Consider the following 8809-nt stretch of genomic DNA (forward strand, 5'->3'; position numbering starts at 1 on the left):
GTGTGAGTGTGTGTGAAAAATTCAGGTGCTCTTGAGAGCTGGTGCACAGTTTGGTTTTTAAACAGACTGGGTAAGTGATAATCATCCATGTTGTACCATGTTTTATTTTTCTGATTTTTCCTAAGAATGTCACGCAGCTTACCTACTTAAGGCCTAACATAATTGGAATATGAGACAAAATTTTCTGGAGAAGTAGAAAGAAGTACTCTTATCTCAATGTCACCTACTCAAGTTTTGAGATCAGTCTTCATAAGGCAAAGAAAGTAAAAGGAAGCAGTTGAGTAACTGCTTAACATAAGTCCATCAACATAAGAGGAATCCAGCATAGCAATGAGATGATTACCTAAACTGAAAAAAGTGCCCAGGCTGGCATGGCTCAGTGGATTGAGTCCCGGCCTGTGAACCAAAGGGTCACTGGTTCAATTCCCAGTGTAAGGCACATGTCTGGGTTGCGGGTCAGGTCCCTAGTAAGGCATGTGCAAGAGGCAACCACACATTGATGTTTCTCTCCCTCTCTTTCTCCCCCTCTTCCCCTCTTTCTAAAATAAATAAAATCTTTTTAAAAAGTCCTCAAAGTGAAACAATTTGCCAATGTGGAAGAGGTGAAATAAAAAACAGCAAAAGCACTAAAAAACATCAAAATAGACAAGTTCAGAAACTATTCTGAGTAGTGGAAAAAAGGTCTCAAACCCCTGGCTTGTGTAGCTCAGGGGATTGAGCATGGGCCTGTGAACCAAAAGGTTGCTGGTTTGATTTCCAGTCAGGACACATGCCTGGGTTGCAGGACAGGTCCCCAGTAGGGGATGCACAAGAGGCAACCACACACTGATGTTTCTCTCCCTCTCTCCTTCCCTCTAAAAATAAATACACAAAGTCTTTAAAAAAATAAAATAGAATTCCTTTTTCAGGAAGGAAAAGCACCTCTAAAAAAATAAGGTCTCCATAGGTGCATTGCATCAAATGGAGAGTACTTTGAAGGTGACTGAAGTTTAAACATGTAAAAATAAATACACAATTCTGTATCTTCAATTTTTTAATGTTGATTTTATCATTGAATTCTTCACTACTCCAGAATATTTCTTATTCCACATACATGAGATTCATATGTAAAAACTCTTCATGTAACATACAGATAAAGGCTTAGTCTTCTGAATCAGAAAAACACAAATAATGTACGACTTTCAAAATTAAGGAAGAAACCAAATCAAATAATACTTTAAATGAGTCATGAGTACATGCTTACACTGGAGGAAATTTTCATTCATTCATTCACTCACTGATTCTACAATGATATATTAACTCCTTTCTCTTGACCAGTTCGGTGCTGGCACTGAGGATACATCACTGAATTGGACAAAGACACTGCCTGTATCAAAGTAGAGAAAGATATGAGATGATCATACAATTACAACTTTAATGAAGATGGTGACTGCAATGGATACTTAACTGAGAATTCACATATGCTGTTGGGCAAGGGGTCAGAAGGGTCTCGATAAGAAGTAACTTCACATGTGCTAACTCTGTCCTCATACCAACCCAATGAGATCAATACTCCTATAGTTATTCCATTCACAGATTACGAAATTGAGGAAACAGGCTTAAATTTCTTAACAAATCATACAGTCAGTAAAGAGTAGAGCCAAGATTCAGACCCAGCCCATCTGGTTTTAGACTCTGCTCTTAACCACTTTGCTTTACAACTTCATGTGCATTTGTGAAGGGATAATGAAAACACACTGCAGACAGAAAGAAAAGCTTGTGGGAAGAACCTGGGGTGGGTAAGTACACAATGCTCTACATGAGCTCAGCACAATCCAATCAAAATGTGAGCCACATATGCAATTTTAGGTTTTTTAGTAGTCATGTAACAAAACGCAAAAAGAAACAGGTGGATTTAGTACTCTGGAAAGATGATTTGGCAGTTTCTTATAAAACTAAACATGCCAATACCATATGACCCAGGAATTGGACTCAAGTATTTACCCTAGATAAATGAAAACGCATGTTCACACAAAAACCTGTACAGGAATGTTTGTGCCAGCTTTATTCATAACAGCAAACACTAGAACTAACCCAGGTGTCCTTCTAGGGATGCGTAGTTAAACAAAGTGTGGTACATCCATATTGTGGAATGCTATTCAGCAATAAAGAGGAATGAACTACGGATACATACAGTGATGTGGAACAGTCTCCAGAGATTATGCTAAGGGGAAAAATCCAGCTCCTACCAGACACACCCTGTGTGATTCTATTTCTGTAACATTCTTGACATGACAAAATTTTATAAATGAACAACAGACTAGTGGTTGCTAGAAGTTAGGACCAGGGAGGGATGGAGCACAGGAATGGGTGGATATTGCTAGAAAAATACAACACAAGTGATGTCTGTGGTGAAGGAACTCTGTTGATTCTCAACACGGTGGTGGAAACAAGTACCTATGTATGTGATAAAACTGCATAGGACTAAACACACACATAAACAAATGAGTACATTTAAAACTAAGGAAAACTGAGTAAGAATGTTACAGAACACAAGGGGTGGCCAAAGACAATATACTATTACCGAAAGGAACCCCCCAGGTTCGTTATGTCCGCCGCCTTATAGAAAAGACGTCTCTCAGTGCCAGAGATTCGTGAAAAGGGAAGGAAATGTTTATTTAATGCTTTACAGACTTAAAGTAGTGACCTAATGTCTTCATCAAAATCCCGAAGTCCCTTAAAACACCCACAAACACACACAGTCCTTCCTTCCCCCTTTGCCCAGTCTGGGGTACCGTATCTCAGGAAAAGAAATAGAAGTCCGTGGCTCAGGCAGCCCCTGGTTCTTCCCAGTAATCCGTCTCAGCTGGTAGGCCTCTCTCGGTTCCTGGCACCATCAGCTGTGTCGCTGGTATCTCTGCTAAAGCCGGGTGGTGGTTCCCCCTTCTAAAGCTGCGGGGGTTCCCACTCTGGCAAAGCCGTGTGGCTCTCCTTTCTATTGCCATAGCCGCATGGTCCTCTCTGCACAATGGCTGCAGGAGTCCCCATTCTGGCAAAGCCACATGATTCTCCCCCCAATAGCAGCCGGTGTCTGGGTTTAAATCCCTGGCCAGCCTTCCTCAGCAGCCCCATTTCTGATTCCTCCCACTATTGGCTACACTTGCCAGCACTCCCATATCCTTCTGGCTTCACTGGGCTGCCCTCGGGAGTCTGGGCAGGTGTGGCCCAATGTCGTGGAGCCAATCATCTCCAAGCTCTCACGCAGGCGCTGTAACTTGGGGGAGTGGCCTCCCAGTTACATCTTGGTGGGGAAGTTCCTTCCATCCTCCTGGCTCAGAGCATTGCCACAGCTATTTAACATATCTATGCAACCAGTTAAAGGTTATAGATGTATTAAATGACCATGCCAGAGGTTAGCTGTAAAGCTGTTGCTATGCAAAACAGCTGTCAAAGGCCCTGCTCCATGTGTCCCTTCCCCCAACCCACACCTGTGTGGGGCAGGGGTGAGGACATCCTAATATTTCCTGGACACCCTGAGATCTGGGCCCCATTCCAAATCCCTATTTGGGGCCCTCCTCTTCGCTGCACCCTGTTACAAGAGTGTTTCACTGTCAATATCCTGATAGCAATATTGTGACAGTAGATTTGCAAGATCTTACCACTGGGCAAAACTGGATAAAGGGAACACACAATTTCTCTTCCTATGTCTTATAGTTGTATGGGGATCTAGAAGTCATTGCAAAATAAAAATTTTTAAAGCAAAGAAAGAGATTAAGTTTATTTTATTTTATTTAAAAAAATATGTCCAAAATGTTTTCAACATATCAAACAATTTAAAAGGTATTGATGTTTTTAGTTTTTATTTTTCTACCGTTCATTCAAATTCACCACATGTCAAGTTTGCAATAACCACATGTGTCTCGTGGCTGCAGACTGGGCAGCGCAGGTACAGGAAAATCAGACAATCAGAAAGTGAAGACAGGGGTGTAAAAAGAAGCAAGAGTCAAGCTGTAGAGATGGATAGCACTTGTGAAAAAATTCAGAGTGTCTGCAATGGCTTACAGAACCTGATGTGGGGGCAGTTTCCCACTGCCTTTCCCTCCCTCAGTCTCCTCAGGTAAACGGAAGTCCTTGCTGTTCTGGGAAAAGGCCAAGCATGCTCCAGCCTCAGGGGCCTCACTCCTGCTGTTTTCTCTGCCTGGATCCCTCACCACAGGGTGTTTCTCTGACTTGCTCCCACACTAAGAATCGTCTCTGCTTGGATGTTGTCATGAGGTCTTTCCTGACCTCTATAAAAGAGCAAATTCCGCTCTTCCACACTTTCTGCTGGCCACTTTACCCTTTCATTTCCTTGACAGTCTTTACATCTCTTGACATTCTATGTATTTACCTACTTGTTTATTAGCACTTTCTTAACAGAGCCTGGAACAGTGCCTGGCACACAGAATACATCCAATAAATATTTGCTGAATGAACTGTTTGATGAACAATAAATTATGTTTAATTCCTTGACAGTTCTCAAATGACCTGCCTTCTTCAATGAATATTTACAATATCAATGAATTCAAAAATTGTAATAAATTTCAAAACTGAGTAACGTCTTCTGAGTTTTGAAAGTACAAAGCACAAAGTACAAAAGCAATCTCTTTACATCCTTATATGATGAATAGATATTTTTATTTTATTTTTTTCCATCACCATTTATCACCCCTATACTTTTTTCTACCTCCACCACTGCCCTCCCTACAAAGCTAGAAATTTGACTAAAAGTTTTTTTCTTTAACATTGACATTTATTTTACAGAGCCTATTTCTTTATTTTTTAAGTATGTTTCATTGATTATGCTATTACAGTAGCTCCAATTTTCTCCCTTTGCCACCCTCTGCCCAGTGCCCCCTCCCTCCAGCGATTCCCACCTCCTTAGTTCATGTTCATGGATTATGCATGTAAATTCTTTGGCTCTCCATTTCCTATTTTTTACATAGGAAACTGTTATGAATACAATTTCCCCCTATTTTTTCCTACCATTTATGCTTCTTAATCCCTGCACTATTTCCTCATTCTCTTGCTTCCTCCTCCCGGCTGATAACCCTCCAAATGATCTACATATCTATGATTCTGTTCCTGCTTTGGTTGTTTGCTTAGTGTGTTTTTATTTTTTATTTTAGATTCAGTTGTTGACAGTTGTGAATTTGTTGTCTTTTTAATGGTCATGGTTTTAATCTTTTTCTTAAATAAGTCCCTTTAACATTTCCTGTAATAATGGCTTGTTGATGATGAACGTCTTTAGCTTTATCTTGTCTAGGAAGCACTTCATCTGCCCTTCCATTCTAAATGACAGCTTTTCTGGATGGAGTAATCTTGGTTGTAAGTCCTTGCTTTTCATCAATTTGAATACTTGCCAGTCACTTCTTGCCTGCAAAGCTTCTTTTAAGAAATCTACTAATAGTATTGTGGGAACTCTTTTGTAATTCTCTGTTTTTCTCTTGCTGCTTTTAAGATTCTCTCTTTATCTTTAACCTTTGGCATTTTGATTATTATGTGTCTTGGGATGGTCCTCTTTGGGTCTAACTTGTCTGGGACTCTCTGTGCCTCCTGGACTTCTATGTCTATTTCCTCTGTCAAATTAGGGAAGTTTTTTTTCATTATTTTTTCAAATAAGTTTTCAATTTCTTGTTCTTCCTCTTTTCCTTGTGTCTATCCTATGATTCCCATGTTAGCATGTTTGAAGATGTCCCAGAGGTTCCTCAGCCTATCCTCATTTTTTGAATTCTTGTTTCTTTTTTTTTTCCTGGTTGGATATTTATCTCTTCCTTGTATTCTAAATTGTTGGTTTAAATCCTAGCTTCCTTTCCTTCTCTGTTGCTTTTCTGTGGATTATTATTTCACTTAGTATAAACTTAATTTCTTCCCTTTTTTTGCTGTACTCAAGTTCTCTGAGCATCCTGACAACTAGTGTTCTGAATTCTGCATCTGGTATGTTGGCTACCTCTATTTCATTTAGTTCTTTTTCTGGGGTTTTGTCCTATTCTTTCATTTTGGCCATATTTCTTTGTCTCCTCAATTTAGCAACCTCCCTATGTTTGTTTCTGTGTATTAGGTAGAGCTGTTTTACTCCCTGTCTTAGTGTGGCTTATTCAGAAAAGGCACCTATAAATTATATGGGGAAGAGCCTTAGGGCAGGGCAAACCACTTCACCACTTTGTGGTGGGAAGGACCCAGAGAGGGGACAATGTTGCCTCTTGGCTTCTGTCGGTTTGCCCAGTGCTTGCCCCATTTCCAGTCTCTTCACCCCTTTCCTGTGTGCTACTGTTGCTCTTCCAGCTGCTGCCTGGGTAGTGAATCCCAGAGTGAGTGGGTTTGTGTTCTAAGACCATGCTGACCCTTTAAATGGCAAAAATCTGGCAGTTTCTTCCACTGCTTCAACCCCCACTGGTTTTAACAGCTAGAGGTAATGGGGATCTAGTCCTGGTGCTGGAACCTTGGGCTCTGTGGTCTGGTCTGGGGCTGGGATCAGTTGCTCCTAAGGTATCCCTCCCACCTGTTCCACCACTGCCACTGCTGCTGTCTCAGCCTTTCCATGCCATTCTGCTTCTCTTCCCATTTCCACATCTCTGCCTCTCCTTACCCATCTGGATGAATGTGTCTTCTTTAAATCCCTGGTTGTTGGACTTCCGTACAGCTTGATTTTCTGACGGCTCTGGGTGTTATTAGTTTTGAGATTTGGTTGTAATTCTTTCTATAGTTGCACAAGGAGGAAAGCATGTCTACCTATGCCTCCACCTTGATCGGAAGTCAGAACACATTTCTTAAAAAGTTTTTTTTTTTAATTCCTCATCCATATTTACTATTAATTTTTAGAGAGAATAAGGGGTGGGAGAGAGAGAGACAGACATACAGACATCATGTGAGGGAGAAACATCCATCAGTTGCCTCACATACATGCCCCAACTGGGTTTCAAACCTGCAACCCAGGTTTGAACCTGGGATTCAAAGCCACAATATTTCAGTCTATGGGGCAATGCTCCAATCAACTGAGCCACCTGGCCAGGGCTAAAGAACCCATTTTTGACAATAAGTTCATTTTACTTACATTTTGTTCCTATATTCTTGAATTTATTTACATTGTGTTGTGAAATTCACTTTTCTACCAAATAAATTCATTTAGAAATTCTGAGAAATGGCATTCACTACTCCTGAAAGTGCTATCGGAGCCCTCCTACTCCTCTGGGCCTTCCATGATATATCACCTTCTTAGAGAGGTATTCAACAATAACCCCAACCAGGATTTCTTTCTCCCGCTTATTTTCATTCTGGTATCAGATATGTACGTTAATTCAACACCTATTTATATCAAAGATATTTATAAACATGTTCTCACGCTGGGAAGGCAAGAACTATCTTTTTCTTCCTCAGTCACTGACACAATGCTTTACACTTTTCCGTTGGACTTAGATAAATGTTTGCTGAATTGAATGAATTCTATTTTGTTTCAATTATGTGTGCATACCTCTATTCTAGAAGGCTTGTCAGGCAAATGTTGTATAAAATACCTTGCAAACACAAATTCACATGATCCAGTATTGTTTCCAGAAAAGAACTAATATTTATTAAACTCCTATGATACATTAGAGATTGTACATGTGATCTCGTTCAGTCTCCACAATATATGGAGTGTTATTATTAACTCTGTGTCAATGAGGAAATAGAAGATCAGAAACAGTGTGCAACTTTCACAAGGTCGAATGCCTGTTAAATGTCAGGATTCTGACCTCCATGTCCAGTGTGTCACTTCACACTTTGTAGTGGGGGGTCCAACACATCCACATGTCAGAGCTTCTGGAGACAAGTGATATGAGGTACATATTTTGTTGCCAAATTTACCCAAAGATTCTGGGACCCAAAAGAAGACAGTGATAAATTAGGAATTATCTAGAGAAATGCAGCCCAGATATGTTAAGCTTCTAAAACTATAGTTTATGTAAAGTAAAGGAATAAGAGTGTTTTATGCAAGAAAGTAGTAAGTGATACTGCACGAGAAGGAATTCTGCCGCCCACCCCCCTAACCAAAAAAGAGAGGTCTGGCCCTTGTATTAATACTTGGTTCTTGGGAGGTAACCCAAGTGCTAGGAGTGTCTGTTATTCATTGTGAACCCTTTGGACAACCTGCTAAATCAATCAATCAGTGTTGCCTGTGCAAAAAAGCACCAATAAAACCCCAGGTGCTGAAGCTCATGTGAGCTTCCTCTGCTGGCAGCAATCCATGTGTATTGTCACACGTCAGTATTAGGTAGGGAATGTATCCTGAGGACAATGGAAGTTTCACGTTTGGAACTCTTTTGCCCTCTGCACTGTCTCTTCCTTTGGCTGAGTATTGCTATCATTTTCCTGTAATTGATACTGTAAGTATAGTAGGTTTCTAGTGATATATCAAATCTGAGGGTACATTTGAGAAACCCTGAACTTGCAGTTGATGTCAGAAATAAAGACGGTCTTGTATGCATACTTCCTTTTAACTTTGTAGCTGGATCATAACTCCTTGTAGTTGGACTCAAAATTCTTGGGCAGATATGATGGCCAGGAAGACTATACACTTCATTGAGTTTAGGTGTATAGTAATAATACAATAATTTTAGAGATCCTTAAAAATGTATAATAGCATATTAAAAATTTGTAGGAAAGAGAAGCATAAAAACTGACCTCAAACACTCAAAATATTACCATGTAGACATATTTGGTATTGTTCCAGAGACAAAATTTGCCTTGAAGAAGAAAAATCTTTCTAAAAATTACATCTAGTCAAATATGTCACTAGCTTTCTGTAAAAGTA

Source organism: Phyllostomus discolor, chromosome 2 (assembly GCF_004126475.2).
Source record: "Phyllostomus discolor isolate MPI-MPIP mPhyDis1 chromosome 2, mPhyDis1.pri.v3, whole genome shotgun sequence".
Taxonomy (NCBI): Eukaryota; Metazoa; Chordata; class Mammalia; order Chiroptera; family Phyllostomidae; genus Phyllostomus; species Phyllostomus discolor.